General features: G+C 39.4%; 1 protein-coding gene across 2 annotated transcripts in view; it reads left to right on the forward strand.

The window, feature by feature from the left end:
- The first annotated feature begins 5,268 nt into the window (after positions 1 to 5,268).
- Positions 5,269 to 19,079, forward strand: part of NRG1 (neuregulin 1) — a 285,176-nt gene continuing 271,365 nt past the window's right edge. For both annotated transcript variants that reach the window (XM_071730306.1, XM_071730308.1), the window contains exon 1: positions 5,269 to 5,338. The gene's annotated coding sequence lies outside the window, so the exon portion shown is untranslated. The remainder of the gene's footprint in view (positions 5,339 to 19,079) is intronic.

Genomic DNA, 19,079 nt, shown 5'->3' on the forward strand with positions numbered 1-19,079 from the left:
CACAGCTTAGCTGGACCAATATGAAAATTTGTAGCACTTGAGCTAAGTCCTTTTAGGAGCTTGAAAATTTCAAAGATTTTGATTTCTCACAGTACTTTGAGATGCAAAACAAATTTCCAGTTTCGGTATTTTCTGTATCTAAAACGGAGCTGTTAAAAACAGTGTATTGTTACCATTTTTCTAAAAGCCTGATTTACTAAAAGTTACTTAGGAAAGACCTAAATTACTTTAGAGTTTTTGAAAACTCTACACCAAGGGGGGCAGTTAGAGCAGTTAAAGATCTTTTCAGAAAGCTCTCATGTGCTATGGAGTTATAAGGTAGAGCAGAGCAGGATGAGTTTTTCCTCTATACAGCTGTGGTTAGCTCCTCAGCTGAGATCTGTGGAAGTCTGTCAGCATCAAGCTGTTATCATTACTGGTTCTACTCTTGCAATGGTAAGGGTTTGCACTGGTAGTTTCTGCCACCATGATCAACAGGGACCCACAAAGGCTCATTGCGAGGAAGGCAGTGCAGAGCTGGCATGTGCTGGAATTTTTTTTACTGCAGAGTAAAGCCATCTTAGATCTTTAACTCTTGGAGCTGGCTGTGTCTGGATGAAGCAGTTAAAGATTGCTTTATTTATATACTGTCTAAATTTATATACTTCGTCTGTGGAAACAGGCAACCTGTAGCAGTACTAAAATATTCCCTGAAACAGTATGCTAACCTTTTAAAACTCATCCCATAGACAAGTGCTAAGCCCTTAGGTAATTTTCTCCTTCCCACTGTGGACATCTGTATACACCAGGATTTTATGTTTTATACATGGCTTGTTACGAACAGATGTAGGTTTAAAAGCTGAAATTCCATTTCGTTTGGCACTGCATTAAATGAGAAAAAAAAGGTAGCCTTTTGTCAACTCATTGGCTGATATCATGATAAAGCTCACACAAATGGGCTTTCATATCTGGGATTACTAGATGCTACTGAATGATAAATGATAATAATTTCAAAGGAAGTAGGATGAAGTTATGGAAATGGGTGACATCTGCCAAGTCAAGATATGGTTTGTCCTGTCAGTGAAAGTGACAGCTCAGACAATGGAAAAGATGGCATTAAATCAGTGCTTGTGTTGCAAGAAGAAAATGGCTGTTTTTCAGCTGAGGTTAAAACCTGAAGCAAGCTTGAAAACAAGAATCCTGTTTCCTGGGAAAAACTGAGAGCTTTTCTTCCTCAAGGAGGAACAGACCTTTCAAGATTTCAAAGACTTGCCGCATAGCTGAAAGGAAGTCAGTGATTAGGATTCCTGTGGTTCAGCATTGGGCAGGCCATGGGCTGAAATCTGGATTTGTTGTATCTTAAGAAAAAACAAGATGCATAAGAATTCGCTTCTGCAGCTCTTATAAGGACCTGGATACAGTCTATGCCAAAATATCCAAGAGATTGTAATTACAGTATCAAATTAAAATGTCAAAACTCTAGATAAAAGTTCTTGTTTTTACAACAAGTAAAGCAAGGGTCTTTATTTTCTGTTTCAGTGCAGCTAATCTCTTTGACCACAGAAGTGTTTTCTATTTTAGGCTGTCCATAATTCTCTGTGACTCTCTCAGGCAATTCATACCTTCATTCCTCAGACTTTTTTTAAAACTCTGAGTCCTGCAAGAATTCAGCATGGATACATATGAAGGGATGGATCTGTTTTTAAAAAAAGAGTGACAGCAGCTTGTGCGTGAAGGAAGTTGTGTGGAATTTACTGGGAAAAAAAATCTGCCTGATTTTTAAAAATCTTGAATAAATCAGGGTCTGTTTCGGTGTAATTGAGACAATTATAGTTTTCCTGAAACATCAGAGCTGTGTTTTATAATTTGAGATCATATTCTGGCCCATCAGAAAAATATCAGATATTTAAAAAAAAAACCCAACAAAACCACACACCCAATGAACATTAGGAGGGATCTTATCCCTGTTGCTTATCACAATTTTGAAGAAAGAACTGAGGCTGCATGACCAGCCTTTGTGGCTGGAGAAGGATGGAGTTGTTAATGCTGAAGGCTCCTTGCTGGTGAGGCTATAGCACTATAGGAACTAGAGGAACTTTGCTCATCTATGCCTCCCATGAAATTTCCCTGCACTATGGTTTTAGTTGTTGAGGGTCACTATTGCTCCTCAAACATAGGTTCATAATTACAGTAGGAGTGTTGGGATGATTGTTGTGAACCAATGACTTTTATCTGCTGTGGAGAGAAAAAAAAAAATCAGTTTTGAGAAAAAACACCTGATGAAGGTGTTTTGGTAAGAAACACCTAAGGATTTGCTTCTGCTCTCCAGCGAACTCTTTGCTGCTTGAAACAGGTTATTTCCCTGGGGGCTCTCTCTTGGCCATGGCGCAAATCTGGAAGGCCTAAGATGATGTGATGAATTCTGGCTTTTTGTCAGAGATGGCTGGAAAAACTTGCATGTATTGGATGTATCATCAATTTGCTGGCTTTAAGAGGTCAGATTTATACTCACCTAGCATTGTATAACCATGCTTTTTTCCTTTAAAAATTGAATAAGTATGCAGGTAGACTCCTACTTCCTACTTCTTTGTCTCTTGAGCAGAAGGCTATTTTCTGTTGAGACTTTAGGGGCCTCAGTATCTTATATGTCCTTTTATATGTCCTTTCCCTTGGCATTTATGTTGGTCAACACAGCATATTTATTTTCAATTTTGATTCTTCTGTGATTATGTCTTGTATGTTGTGCATACTCTTCACTCCAACCGTGTCTGGTTGGAGAAGCCCGTAGAGGCCAAGAGATGTGAAACCAAGCAGACAATGTAATGGACGACAGGTTTTTCTTTCCTTAGTACTGCCTTAAATATCACTACCTATCATTAAGAATCATCAGTTTACAGGCTTTAAAATTTTGGGGTTTGAGCAGAATGTAATCAAGTTTTCAGGTTTTATGCAGTCTCAAAGGCTATTGTTCTTTTTTTGTCTAAACTTTATGGTTATATTGAGCTACTTTAGTAATATGTAATACTTCTTCAGTACTTGTGAAATTTGCAGTTTGCAGTTTCCCCCAAAGAAAGCAAACTAAGATTCACAGACTTTAAAGAGCAGTGCTGAAAACTGAGTAGAAATAAACATTTTCCAACACTGGGGAAAAAAAAGAAAAAAAAAAAAGAAAAAAAAAGTACTTCTGGTACTTCTGGTTTCTTGGTTTCTTATTTCATGCTTCTTCAGATACAGTCTTTCAAGAAATTCATAGAAAGATTGGATGCATTAACCAGCATTGGGCACAAAGACTTCTACAAGCCTTGCAGGTGATAAGTTTCAGCTTTAACATGTAAATAAATGTTTTGAAACATAAAGACATAATGAAAGAGTATTGTCTTATTAGAAAATGTTGGACAGTTAAAACAAGTTAGTAAGGAAGCAAAGGCAAGGCAGGCAGAGGAGAGGGATCAAAGCCTGTGATGCATGAGTACTAAAACCATATGCAATTAGGGAAAGCAAAGCTATTATGAAAACAAAAGTGATGAATAACACAAATAGAAGCAGGAGATCAAAAAGACTTGGAATAGATGAGGGCAACTTATGGGAAAATCATTATGAACAATAAGAAGGCCTTAGAAGTGGTTTCTTTGATCAACAGGAAGTGAAAGGCTAAGTAGGTAGCATGATGCTTTTTAGCAGACTTTAGAAGGCTGTTTTGGAAAAGCACAAAAAATAGTACCGAATAGCACTGAATAAAAAGTAGTTCTGAATATAAGGTGATCTTTAAGAAAACAATAACTCAATGCAATACTCACCTCAGTTCCCTCCCACATGTAAGTGCAAATAAACATACTAAAGCTCCTATGAGACTAGAATCTTCAGTCAAAGTAAGTCAAGAGTAGTATATTAAAACTTTACACTATGTCAGGTTTTGGAGAGATGGTCTTATATCTTGCTTTAGCTGATTTTGCTGCAGTGTGGAGACTATCAGTGTGAGAATCCTCAACTTTTGCACTTGAAAGACACAGGCTACTTAAACGGAGTTCTTCTGCATTCATATGAATGTGTGAAAATGTTTGTCAGCAATAACTTCATACTGGCTACTCTTCAGTCAATATAATGAGCATTGCTAGATGGTGTAATGCTTATGTGTGCGTTCCAATAATTCTCAAATGACGAATAATTCTGTATGTCCTCCCTGAAAAATCCTGTAAGCAATGTGCACTCTGTCTTATGAGGTATTATATTATTAAGTAGCATGCATGGCACAGTCAAATTCTGTGAGAATAGAAGGAAGAGAGGTCATTTAGAGAGAAATAAGAGTAAAAAAAGATGATTCTTATTTATAGAATGGTATTTAGAGTTACTGATGGTTATCTTAGTAGTCAGACTGAAGATTATATGCCTTTCTTTCTCTCTGGTAAAATCTCCTGCTGTTAACGTGACCATGAACCTGTGGGGCTTAAAGATTCATTGTTTGCTCTGTAGCAGCAGCATAAAAACTATTATTAAAACCTCCATGAACCCTTCAGATTCATTGTTTTGCTTTCTGTTCACTTCTGGTGCCACATTTACAGTGCATGTCTGCAACTTCCAGACTATTTTCTATTTCCATAGCAAATTCACAAGTGCAGTTTGTTAAGGAGACACATGTCAGGTTAATAACATAGCTTTTGCTGACCTGAGTCAAACATATCCTTAATGCCAGAAAGGATTTACACTGCATTTTTCCAAGGGAAAATTTATTCATAATGGGAAATTTTTTCAAGCTATTTTTTCTTATGCATCCAATGCCTGTCAGTGATCAGGAGCAGCGCTGACATCCTCATGTTTAACATTCAGGTCCTAGCATATGCACCTGTCCTTAAAGAAAGGCTGCAAGATTAACTCATGCTTGACAGCCTGATCTACAAGGATCTTACCTGCCAGTGATGTCCAGCACATACCTGCTGAGATGGCATCACTAATTCTGCAGCTTGCATGCTTCCACCCTCTTTAATTACTCCAGTACAAGACACTTCCAGTAAGCTGACAGTCAGACAAAACAAACAAGACTCAGTGGCAAGAACCAAAGCAAACAGCTTCTCCAAATTTCTGCTGGGAGATGTGCTTGTGTGTATGTGAGTGTATGTCTGTTGGAGGGGGTAGGGATTTACAGAAGAAGCTGTTTTAAAAAATAATGGAGAGATTCTGAACATCTGTTCAGAGAATTTATCTAACTATTCCTTTTTCTTCCCTGACTTTACCCCTTCCCTTGTCTTCTCTTTAATCCCTACCCTTCTCTTCTCTCATTTACTGTCAGGAAGGGCCACCTCTGAAGGTTCAATTCAGTACAGCCTGGAGCCAACACAGACGAACATCAACAGCAGTTACAACAGTGAGTTAATTTCCTATCAGGGGGGCTCCTTGAAATGGCATTGGTTTATGTACATGTGGAAAGTGCAAGAACTCTGCAAAGGGCTTCCAGAAGAGGGAGGGGGCAGGTTTGTAAGCCCTAGTTCCCTCTGGTTGGAATAGGCTTCAAGTTTTTGATGCCTCAACAACTTTTGATAAAGATAGCTTTATCCTGAAGGATGAAAGGATCTTGAAATGCAGTGTGCGAGGGCCACTGCATGGACATTTTACCAACAGAATAGGCTTTCAGGTCTGGATACTATTCAGAGAAAACTGGTTACCAAAAAAGCTTAAGATGTTTCAGCTGATTGGAGAAGAGGCTGGAAACCATGCACAGATTAGGCTTTTCAACTAAATTGTTACTCTGAGTTGGAGACAAGAGCTGTCAGTCTCAGATTTGGGTAGCAGTACTGATCTGATTTAGGACAGTTGAAGAGACCTTGCTTCCAATTTTGATGTAATTGAGCTGCTATTACGTATATTCTCTGGTGCTCCCTGGAGCACCTGGAGGGGCTAAGCAAGCCGTTGCATGGTATAATATATGCTTTCTCTCTCATTATGCAAATACACAACATTATCCAACACTTGTGATCCCAAATCTCAGTGGCCCCTCCTCCTGATAAGTGTGTTGTGCAGAGAGATTCTTTATTGTGTTGTAGGAGGGGAAAGAAAAAATCATTATACAGAACAAATGAAAAACAACACCTGCTCCTCATTCCTACTAGAAGCTACTCCTGTCCTCTTTTCCTCTCGGTGTCTCTCCTGGGATGAAACAGCTTTGGCCCAGCACCATAGAGAAGGTAGTTGAGGAAGGAGAGAGTGAGTTAAATGAGAAGTAGACAAGAAGATGAGAAGGAAGGGATGTGAAGAGATGATGTCAAATGTGGAGGACACCAAAAGAGAAAAGAGATGGCAGGGAAAAGGTCCAGAGAAAGCAGTTCTCGGGAAAAGGATGAAAATTCCACATTGAGCTGTTTGGTCTTTTTTAGCTAAACTGGTCTGAGACCTGGAAATCTTCCCTTCACCCCTCTACTTCAAAGAAAATAGGGCAAACTACACCCTCTGGCAGGGACTGAGTAAGAAGACCCTCTCTGTCCTGGTTCAAGATTGACCACCAGGGCTATGTAACTTGTGTCTCCTCACTCATAGAAAATTAGTACAAAGCAGTTATGAACTACTGCACAGTGATGGGACTCGCAGTGTTTTTTCCAGCTGTATTGTCCTCAGCAGGGTTCTAACATTTTCCATATGTCTACTAAACATTGTCTCTTTGATATGTATACATATATATATGAAGATACAACTTTTTATTTATATACTTGAATATATTTGTTAAAATCTTGCTTGCAAACTGTAGATATAATAATGTTATCATAAACTATGCTGTACTCTGATTTTACATTGCAGAGTAAACAATGGAAAATTTACAGCACAGGCCAATGTCTCACTTATCTGTAACTCTTGAAAAGAATTGGTTGTTTCTTCTTACCATAATTTTTTTGCCTTAAGTACTTGAATGAGTCTTACCGTATGTGTTCCCTCTTTTAGTTATCTGATAAGCAAAGTCCCACAGTTCATGATGGCCACTTCTGTAAACTTGATATCCTGTGCAGTACATCAAACCAGATATTTAGGCAGCTGTACCAAACCTGTGAGCAGTTCTGTATGTCAGTAAAGGTTTATACAGGACCTGAGAGACACAGGAAGACTTACTGTGAAATTGCATCACTTAACTGAGACATCTGGGCCAGGTGAAAGTGATTTTAAGATTTCAAAATCTCCCAGCATTGGAGACTGAGCACTGGCAGAATTCCAGCTGATTGTAAGATGCCTTTAGCAGTCAATGACTGGACACAGAACAGGGATTACATTTTACCGGTGGCAAAAACCAGCAACAGAAAAAGTCAGAATCTTTAGACAAGCCCCATGGTTTGGGAGAGGACAAGCTGCAGAGTACTTTTTTGGGTCTTAAAATCTCTGTAAAAAACAACACACTATCATATCTTCCTTTTAGCTCACCTAGGTATCAATTATGTACTTGCCTAGAGCAGCATACAATTTTTGGCCTTTTCTCTTTCCTTTGTCAATTTGTTGGAGCAATTCATCAAGCATAAAGATTGATTGTGATTTGATTTTAAACCTCACTTTGAACTCAGATTTCTTTGGTTAATGTTTGCTGTTCTTCCCCTCCAGAAAGAATATTTTGAGGTAACACTATATCAGTTTTTTGGGCAAAATTCAGACAAGAAAAGCAACACCGTAGTAATACCAAGCAGGTGAAATACTGGGAAAACCAGAAACTGGACCTGCACAATTCTTTGATGAAATTACTGTAGCTATGAAATAGTTCAAGATTCCCAACAGGATCTCAAAATCTTGTTAGAACTTGTCCTCTTGTCATCAGAGGATGATCTCCTCTGAATGACAAAACCTTGAACAAACAGGAAGGGGTGATCTCTGAGAGTCAAGCTTTGAGCAGGGGTTGGAGTCAACGTCCTCCAGAAGGACCTTCCAAACAACATCATCTTCTAATTCTTTTATTTATAGTGAAATCAGTGTCAAAATCCTGTTTATTGAAATACATATGGTCTGATACTTGATCCAGTACCTAAGATGCAGAACATATCATCCCTCTTTTAAAATAAACTGTCCTCCAAAACCACCAGGTGAGTGTAATCTTCAGTGGAGGGGAGAGGAATGTGATGGAATTTTTTTCACCAGATTAAAATGAAATCTGCTATATACATAAGCTAGCTATGATTTTCAGAAACATAGGCTGGAAGGTGAGCTGACTATCTTAAAGAGGCAAAGAAATCTGTCTCTCTGTAAGACTGTGACTGACTGAACTCTCTCAAGGGCAGAAGGACAAAATTGTCCTTTCCCAGATGTCCTGGGGATCAGAGCTAGAGGCAACTCACACTGACAGCATTGTTCCTGTTGTGTAGCTAAATTGAATGGGTCAGGTCCTGGGGCTGTCAGTCCAGCTACGTCTGCACCACTGCTTAGAAAGGAAGTAGATACTTTCCAAGGGATAAATGCTGGTGACTTCGATGTGATACTGTGATAAATTCTTGGGCTCTTGCAATGTGAAGAAAGTTTCATTGAGTTACTGTAATGACTTGTGATAACACATATATTGCTTTTTTTTGTCTGTGGTTTCAAACCCTGGGTTTCCATTTGTTTTTGATAGACAAAAGGGTTGGGTTTGGGCCTTTTTGATTTTGTTGTTGTTTTTTTTTTTTCCCTAAGTGTTCTTTTAACCTTTCTGCTTTGCAGTGATGGGAATCTAAACTGAGAGCTCATTATAAATTCCTGCTGTGCATACCAAGTTCCTAAGTATTACCTGAGGCAGGGTCTGTAGGAAGAGGTAATAGCAGATATTCTCTTATACCAAACAACACAGTTATGAAAACCAGCCTGATTTTCTGACACACTTCCTACTCTTCATATCTGAAACAGAAGCAAGAAATTCCTGTCTATCATGATGTATTGTGAGCAGGTTTCTTAAAATTCCTGCTCACATTTGATTGAGGCTACTTGGGTGGCTGCTATTAATTATAGTCGGTTTGAGGCAAAATTAATTATTATAATTGAATTTATAATGTTTTTTCTTGCTATTTATTACATCACTAGCTGCTTTTTTTTTTTTTTTTTTGATGGCCATTCACTAGAAACCAAACTAGCTGGCTCCCTGTGACATGCCAAATTGTTTCTTCAGTCTGCTAATGACCACCAGTTCTGCTGGCAGAGCTAATAGGGAACATTTAGAAAGTGAACTATATTACTAAGAGCACTGCTGCCAGCTGGCCTTGTTATTTCAGCAATTAAACCCTTATCCTTTCTGTGTTCTGATTTGTATACCGTAATGACTTGATTTTGTCAGCATCCTAATCATATCTGTCATAGTATCAATCGGATGCAAAATCTTCCACAAAGTGTCCTGCCCATGATTTTAGCATTAGGAAAAATTTGTGCAGTACCTTCTATGGAAGTGCTTCATTTCACCACAGCTGCCAATTTCAAATTATTGTTTTTGTTCCCTTTAGTGGGAGCTGCTACAGAAATGTCACTCTGGCACAAATTTTGGTGCTGAGATCTGCAAGCAGCTGGAACACAGACACTACCATGAGAGAGGGTTGATGGTTCTCATGATGCGGAGCAACCTTTAAGGGCAGTGCTTTGGCTGGACACCACTCCTTTGCAGTTGTAGGCTCCTAATGCACATGAGGTTTATGAACTAGAACCACTTCAGAGCAAATTTATGACAAGACAGTGGCTGCCCTCTCCCTGGAAGTGCTCCAGACCAGGTTAGATACGGCTTTAAGCAACCTGTTCTAGTGGAAGGTGTCCCTGCCCATGCTGGGTGGTTGGAACGAGATGATATTTAATGTCCCTTCCAAACCATTCTATATTTCCATGGTTCTGTAACTTCACTTGTCTCCTTCTGAGGTGGTGACACATGTCTGTGCTGTATTATGGCCCTCAGGTTCCTTATATACAGCACTAAAGCAATTCAGCAAAAAGTCTGCTTTTTCTGGTGAGAAGGACAGGCAGAGGCAATGGCAGGGATCAGGCAAAACCACATGCCAATGATCAGCCAGAGACTGGCGAGCCAGGAGGGTCCCACAAGTGTCAGTACCACTGCAGCATGAGGCCCATGAAGCTGTGTCTTGCTCAAGATGGGAACCACAGAAGAGAGGCATTAGTGGGGTTCAGAAAGAGTAGAACTTCATCTTTAAATACTTCAGGTTGTTACAAGAAAGAGTAGAGCTTCATCTTTAAATACTTCAAGATGTTAAAGTTATGAAATACTCAGGGTTTATATTATATGTTGCGTTTCACAGATGTATATCACAGATATTCTGGGACCTGACTACATGAATACACCCAGGCAATAGGATCTGAGTTAATATTTCAAGTGCTTTTATTACACAGAATTAAATCCTCCCATGGGTAATCTCACTTATAATTAATGTAAACTAAAGTAAGGGGTTAAATCAGCAGCAATGAAAGACAATGCAGACAGGAGAAGAATTTCCAAGCATTAGAGGTTTGTAAAAAACTCATGGACGCTATAAACCACGTCCTCCACTAGTATAAGTGAGCATTATGCAGTGAATTCATTCAGTAGGGAAGAAATTAGTCCTTAGCAGGTAATTAACTGTGCACAGTGTGAATGCTTTAGAGCCGAATGGGATATAGGAGCAGCACATAAAATGCAGAGGTTTTCAGAAGCATCTGTTGTTTACATCATGTTAAAGCAGCCTTTAGCTTTTCCAGCTTTGTACAGAAATCAAATTATTGTATTTTTGAAGTCAGTAGTCTTGTATCTGACTGTTTCTTTTGTGAACAAGACAAAGAGGAGATGGTAGAAAATACATTATTGAGTTACCTAAACAGAGAGGAATATACATTTCTGTCAAAAAACAGGAAATCAGTTACAGAGGTAGAAATTAAAAATTACAGTTTCCAATATGTAATTAGACTGCAGAATGTACTGCCACAGGAAGGTTTTGAAGCCAAAAGCTGAGTTAAATTAAAGGATGCATTAGTTCTTCTGTAAATTACAATACCTACACAGGTAGTAATTAATTACAGTGAAAATTCTGGGAAACATATTAGATGCTGTGCCTTGAGTATTATGTTAGTGTCTATCAGAATGAGGTAATTAAGCAGATGGACAATACTCAGTAGGCAGAAATTTATATAAGAAATACCTGGACTGATCACTGTGAGATATAAGTTTTAAAAGACCTTGGGTCATATCCAAAATGTCACCCAATCAAGTTTTCTTTTTTTAAATGCTTTATCCTTATTTTAGATGATTTAAGCCTTTCAGGTGTCCAGCTGCTGCTGAATAATGTATTCTGATCATAAAGATTCACAGTGAGTCAGGAAACCTGACTTTTAATGTAACTTGAAGAAGAATTATATTAAGATATGTGTGCTTGGAGCCTAAACATTATCATAAATAACAGTGCTGAGAAAAAGGTAAGTAGGTTTAAGTCCCAGCCTAACACAAAGTCAGTGCTTGAGGTACAGAACTAGAACTCTTCAGTTTTGTAACAGCAGTGTCCAAGTTCATTAGCAATGTACTGTGAAAAAGCAAGCTGTGGGAACCAACAGGGAGGTTTGCTTGAGGTATCCTCAGAGTGCAAATATAGCATCTATGTCCAGCTCTGCTGGGGCACATTCTTCAACAGACATTCTCCTAAATGAAGAAATCAGTGGACATCAGGGAACAGAACAGGAGAAGGTGCTGCTCTCTCTCCTTCTCACAAGGGAAACAGTGCCAAAGTGCCAAAGTGTGAGAAGAAGCAAAACCCAGGGGTCATGGTGCAGGTCATTTCACACGAATCTCTCACACCACAACCCAGACAGTCCCTGTTTGTAGACATCTTCATTATGAAGAGCAAAACTGAGGATGAGAAACAAAGTTAGAGGTGAGTTAGGGGGGTAAGAGGCATGACACAGAGTGCCAGTGTGAATACCTAATATCCACCAAGTGCAGGGCAACTGAAAAGGGAAAGGATGCCTCATGCAAAAGAACAAAAAATTTGGGCTGTGTTTTGCTGCCTGCATTTCTGCCTAAGCCCTTGTATACTTCTGGCCAGCTCTAGAATCTCCCTTTACCTTCAGCAGGTACCCTGAGCTACTGTAATAGGTAATCAGTTCTTCCTTCTCTGGACCCAATGTGCAGGAGGAAATTAGCCCAGCAGTCAGCACTCAAAAACAAATAAGCAGTAATTTAGCATCTAGATTCCTCAGCACTCTGTCTTCCCTTTATCTTGAAGATACAAAGGAGTTGCTGCCATATAGTAAATGAAGAAGTAAATTTCAAATACTTCTTTTTGTGTTCTGTTATTTTATGTCAGTATTATAGCTCTGCATGTAATAGCAATTCTCATTCCATACCAATTATGTTCAGACAAAGAAATTTACTGGTTAAACCACAAAAGTTTAACTGGTTATACATTCTATATGCAATTAATTTATGAGAACATGTGTCATGTCCTCTGAGTGATGTGCACACCCCAACATCATCAGCAACGACCTGGTGAAATCTCTACAGCAGTGTGGGTCCTGGGAACACTAGAGTAGGAATTTAAAATTGATCTTGGCATAACCAAAAAAGGTAGTTTGAAACTACCTTTCTGGTTGGAATGGCCAGTTGACTTACAGTGATGTTTTTGTTTTTTAAAATGCAATGTTTTCACTACATCCTTGTCTGGAATTATAAAACTAGTTTCTACCTTTTTTGTTTCCTTTTTTTAATGAGAAAAACAAACATAATTTCTCTACAGTAGACTTCAGATCTGAAATAATTAAACATTATAATTATGTAATTTGAGACCAAAAGGTCTGCACAACTCTTAACAGTCTTGTAAATGAAGAATTTTAAAAAGGGGGGGCTTTTGTTTCCTTCTAGAGTTTTCACATGAAGTTTATACTTACATAGGGAATAAGAATTTTGATAGGTCAGAAGAAACCAAGCCCTTTTTATTCTAATTGCTGCTAGCTTTCTTTTTGCTTTTGCACTAAACAGGTAGGGTCCACTTAAATCAATTTGGATGTGACAATTTCTAAAGGATCAAACAAACAATAGAGTTAAAATATGTTTGGTAAAAGCCAGGAGAATTATGTGGTTCAGATGACAAGCTGTTTCCAAGCCAGCACCTGGTTTCCTGGTTAGATCCAGTAATTATTTTACATAACCTTACTCAGCTGAAAAGTACAACACGGCTTTAGTTGTCACACCTGAATCCTGATCTGCAAACAGCACAAAAACCCACAAAAGTTGTGAGACACAATTTGGATGCCAAGAGCATCCAAAAGTTTTCCAAATAGCACTTATTCAGGGTCCAGTAGGTAGTATGAGCTCAACAGAAAATAAAGCAAGCTATTGAATTTAACAGCTCATAAAGTAGCAGACTGTATTCAGTGAAATAAAATGGGACATGTGCAATTTTTTACAGAGGCATGGATTGTAGTGCAAAGGGGGAAACACCTCTCCCTCCCTTTTTTTTCCCCTGGATCCCTTTATTCATGCACAGCTAAGTGCTGTGAGCTTTTGGCTGCCTGTAGGAATGTATCCTCCCTTGGGTAAAGCCCAATTGTGCTGATGGAGCAGTTGGTGTGAACTGTGTGGGGATTTTTGTTGTCCTTGTAGATAAGATTTGTAAGGATGGAACTGCTTCAGAAACTGCTAGACTGGACAGACTAGAGCATCTTTAAGGATGTCTTCCTGTAGTAGTCTTACTATGCCTCACCAAGGCTGAAAACCAAAACCATTTTCTGTAGCATGCAAGGAAAGTAATACAGTTGAGACACAGAGTAGCTCCAGTACAGCTGATGAAGGCAGGTGTGTTTGCCTGCTTGCAGCAGTTAGGAAGCACAATAAGTGTCTGAGAGAAGTGATGCTGGCACCAAATTGTGTGTCCTGGTTTGGGCCAGGATAAAGGTGATTTTCCGTCTTGTACTTTTGCTTTTAGCTAAGTCTCTTGTAAGTAGTTGCACTTGCTGAAATTAACAGCAAGTTTCTCAGACAGTGTGTGTTTCTAGGACTGATAACACTTGATGTTTATAGTTACTGCTAGAGACTGGTATGCAGAGCCAAGGACACTGCTCAGCTCTGAGGAAAACATAAAGAGGTCCCACCTGCATCCCTCCTTTGGGGAGGAACGGACAAGATAGATGCCAGAATTGACCAAACAGAGTATTCCATCCCATATACGTCATCCTCAGTATAAATTTGAGGGATCACGAGGGCCAAGCCAGATTTCCTGATTTCCAGCTTCCGGCTGCCTGCCCTTCCTGCCCTCCCTGCTTCCTTCCTTCACCCCGGCATCCTGGAAGGATCCCGTCCGTTTGCCTGCCTGTGGTCCTGATCCGTGCCAGCCCTTATCTGTGTGTTCCTGCCTCCAGTTCCCAACCGCTGCCGACTACAGGAGTCCAGCCTGGACTTTCCCAGGGCTGCCCTGCAGCCTCGGTGGTGACGTGAGAGCTATTGGGGGGTAGGGGGGAGGAATGTAGTATCCATTTTCTTGTATATTTGTATATATTTATTAATTTTTTCCTATTTATCATTACTGTTTCATTAAAGTTGTGTAGTTTAGTTACCAACCCATAAGTCTCTCTCCCTTATTCTCTCTCCTTTCGTATCAGGGAGGAGAGAGAGATTAATAGAGAGCGTCTGTTACTCGGTTTAATTGCCGGGCCAGTGTTAAACCGTGACACTGTGTTATGCTCTCAGGTCCTCTCACTTCTTCCATGATTTTGAAGGCCATCTCACTAAAGACCATTTCTTTTCAGGGGGAGAATTTGTGCAACAACAACAAAAATCCTATGGCTTATGGAATTTTATTCTGTTTAAATCATTATTTTTCCATTTCCTGTTATTCTAGTCTGAAAGTCCTGAATTATTCAGGTTGCTTCCCAGTGCAAAAAGCAAATATTTTTACAGAAAATCCACAGAGCAGGCCTTACTGTTTTAATTGTTTTTCCAGGGATAGAAATCTTTTGTTGCCATCCCACAATCCTTCACAACGAAAAAGAGAAAACAAGTACTTGAGCTATGTTAAGGATAATTCTCAAAAACATTTCTGTCCCAGTGTTTTAATTCTCTCTACACAAGGGTCAGAGTTAGAAAGGTTGTGAGTACTCTATTTTTATAACCAGTTACTCTCAGGGCTGTTAATGCCCCAGACAAATTTTCAGTCACATTCCTACATTGCAACATAACTTTGAAATAAGGAGGAAACGCCTCTGCAGGTTTGTGACATGATATATTCCAAGTTACAAAGATTAGCTGTCCAACTCTGCAGTTGCAGAATTAAGAGAACCTCTGAAATCTTGAGCCTATGAAGCTGGTGACATGGTCTTCCAGCAGTTATAGGAAATCCCAGAGATGCAGCAGTGCATAAGGTGCACAGTTTTTGGTTATCTGCCTCTGACCTGACAGGTTATAAACACCCAAACTACCGTTTCATCTTGCTACTGCTGAATCAAACCTCTAAGTCTGACTAATGCACTTTGTCAAAATTCAGTGGTAGTTCTGTTCCTATTCAGGAGGGAGTATTCATTGTGAATTCTGTACATCTGCTGAGCTCTTTAAAACTGGTCAGTCCTCTCTCTCTTTTCTTTCTCAGATCACCATAGATTTTCACCACCTGGCTGGTCTGGGGTATTTTAGCCTCTTTTGCTCCACCTGAATGTTCTGCTTTTCATTTCATTGTGTTGTCCCTTTGTTTTCGCCTAAGGCAGCATACTGCAGGATGGAGGAGCAAGCTAAGCCAGGTCAGTAGTGACAGCCAACAAAAGCCTGCACTTTGCTACTGTCAGGTATGCTGCAAAGCCTCTTGGACACTGACATGATTCCCCTTCATGGCACAGGCAACTCACCCAAGACCCTCATCTCTGAAATGGCACACTAGCTGCCTTCAGCAGCAGCATTTTGGTATAGATATACCACTTTGAGATGATTTCCAGTCATTGTAAGAACTAGCTGATTGCCCTTTGATTCCCTAGTGGAAATGTTAATGCCTATAAATGCTTTATATTAGAAGCTCTGTGTGATTTTAAGTAAGCCTTCTTTTATTGTTGATGGGGGTAATAAGCTCCCACACCATCAGGGAGGGCTGTAGATTGATGGCATCACAGAGGAAAGAGAAAGCAAATTTTTACAGTAAGCCCTGTGGAGAAGCAGCAATCACTTTTGCTAAGGGTCCCACTGCCAGTTTTTCTAGTTTTTCTATATCAACATCTTTAAAGGATCCCTTTCAATGGGAGTAAAACTTCAGTGGAGCAAGAATAGCCAGTGTAGCCACTGGGAGGGGCTCCTTTCCCTCTCTAGACCCTCCCTAGTTTGCAGTATTCCCAATGCTTTCTCTGGACCTAGGCTGGTCTCCACCAGCTTAATCAGGAATTTGTGAAGTTCTGTTCTTGCTTTCCACTTCTCTAAATGAAGCAGAAAGTTGAAATAAAATACTGGCTACAAACTCATCAGTGCCTATTTAGAAATACCCATGGAATCATCTTTTGGTACCATAAAGATTTGCATTCAGAGTTGCACTTTAGGCCTGAACAGGTCAGCCGTCATGAAAACAACTGAAATGTGTAAACAACTAAAAATAAAATCCTTCTATGCTGTCCAGAATGCTTATGTCTTGCAGGGCATAATCAAACATTAAATAAAGTATTGAATGGTAGGACTTATGTAGATGTGGCTACCAAGCAGCCACTGAGTGTCAGGGGAGAGATTTTCAAAACTCTACACAGTGATTTATTTTGTGTATTAATTATATTGTAAGCTGCTTGATTGTGCTTTTGAAAAGCTCAGCTCTACTTGCTAAAGCTCTCACTGATGCAAAATTTCTCTGCATATCACATACTGCATGGCTGAGTGGAGGGATCCACCTGCAGAGAGACTAGTTACAGAAACATGAATTTGTGCCTAATACTCTAAAGATAGGCTTGGAAGCCTAATTTTAGGTATTCAGGTTTAAAAATTTTATTCAAGTATTAGAAGGGGCAAAGGTAGTAAGTAGCTTGCTAAACTTAGGACAAGGAGAACCTCTCCTCCTCTCCCTTTTCAGGGAATAGAGGGGAAATGGCTTGAATATTAATTCATCCTAAGGAGTTCTCCATCAGTGTTGTTTCCGTTTGGAGTCATTAGCATGCAGTTGCTTCCACAGGTTGCTGCTCTAGCCTGTTGTTCACCTTGCTTCCTTCTTTCCTCCACATGCTCATGCCAGTTATCTTCCTCCTAAAGGGGAGTTCAAAGATATTGCAGATATCAAAAGATAACTAGCATATTCAAAGATACTTTTTTGCTGCAGCATATTCCCTTCATTCTGTCAGAGATCTTATGTCCTGTTAATTCATTAATGACAGTTTAGCTGAGGGTCTTTGTTCCATGGATCCAGCTTTTTATTGACTTCCACTGATAGTTTGCAGATTGTATGGGAATGTGTATTCTTACCGCTGTAATGATGCTGTGTCATCACTGGCTGCCATTAGTCTGAAAAGCTTTTGCCATTGAGGTGGAAGTACTACAAGATATAATGAACCACAACCTATAAAATCTTCATTAGGTACATTGTAATTTATCATTTTAATCCACCTTCAGTCATATAAACAAAGACCTCAAATAAATCTGTATTTTTTTGCAGTTCTCTTTTCTTAGGCATTCTAAATGTTTCTGCTGCAGCTGTTGGGAACTACTGCTGGTAATTAACCTTGTAATCTATGCAGAAAGCAAGAGAAAGTAGAAAGATAAGGGCTTCAAAAGGCTTTTTCTCATTTCAGAGTGTCATTTTCTCTGGCCTACAAAGAATCTCATTGCAATTATTTAACATTATATACTATGCTGTGGTAAAGACAAAAGACCAAAGTGTTTTAACAATTCTCCTATCAATTAAAGGAATTTCCAGTATCAGTAACTGTTCTCAGGTCTGTAAACCAATCTGTGGGCACAGAAAAACTCCTGGAAGGTTTCACTGAGACTCCAAAAAGCCCTCAATTACTCAATGAGGAAAATAAACACACACACACCTGCTCAAGAAACATTAGAAGACGCCAGTTATGATGGGAAACCTGAAAGTAAGGTCTTTCTCATATGGTACTGAACAAAGCCAGCCTCGTTTTGATTATAGCCTCTCTGTTCACATCAGTCCCATACCTGACTCACTGGACTATCTTGAATGTGATGGCTTGAAGTAGATATGGGCCATTAAATTCATTTTTAGGAGCTCACCACTTGTCTGATAATATACACAGTTGACCACGGAACTCAGTTTGCCAGTCCAGGATGCTAGTTGCCAATTGCTACAGGGTTTCACCTGCACAGGAGTCAGCTGTGGATGCATGGTTGTGAGTTTTGTTATCAAATGACCCACTCAGGTGTTTTGTAGTTTAGATAAAAAGTCCCCTGAACTTCAAAGTCAGGTCTGCAATGCAGACTTCTAAGCATAAGGTATGGACACTCACCTGAAACTGTCTTGTAGTGATGCCTTACAGTTATTCCTGTGAAATAAGCATCTGCTCAAGAACAAATCACGTAGCACTGAAAAGTTGTTTCTTAGATCTACTTTTCCTCATCCTACTGCCAAACTATCCTCTTAGGCAAAGGGAGGATGGAGTTTTCCACAAGGTGTTTTCCCAGGCACATAGAGTTCAGCAAACATTTGATGAAGGTGACTCTTGCAATAAGGGCGTTTTATGACTACATGCTAAAAGGCCCCAGTTCTATAGGTTAAGCATGATGTATAATCTGCCTTAATGGAGAGGAGCTGTTCACCGAGCATTTATGATGAACAACTGTTCTGAACTTTGGTGCTATATCATGTTTTTAACTGTAAAACTGTGCTCATGGATGTAGCGTTTTGTTAACCTGATCCTTGTACTTATTAGAGAGAATAAATACAGTCATAGTAATGTGCTTGGCCATTAGAAATTGCTACTCATTGGTTGTTTCTCACAAGAGGAGATTTTTTTGTATCAAATCCTATATTTATTGATCCAATTAATTCTGATCTACACCATGTTTTCATTTAAGTGTGAAGAAGTGTGTGTGTGTTCTGTGCACGTCTTATTTTTCTATTAGCAGGTGCTGCAAGATGTTGAGAGTATTTCAAAATTGGCTGTCCCCAAGAGAATTATGGGCAGTCCCCAAGAGAATTATGGAGGTATGGCTGGTGGGTATGAATAATCTGCTGCCACTGCTA

This window comes from Heliangelus exortis, chromosome Z (genome assembly GCF_036169615.1).
Source record: "Heliangelus exortis chromosome Z, bHelExo1.hap1, whole genome shotgun sequence".
NCBI classification, from domain to species: domain Eukaryota; kingdom Metazoa; phylum Chordata; class Aves; order Apodiformes; family Trochilidae; genus Heliangelus; species Heliangelus exortis.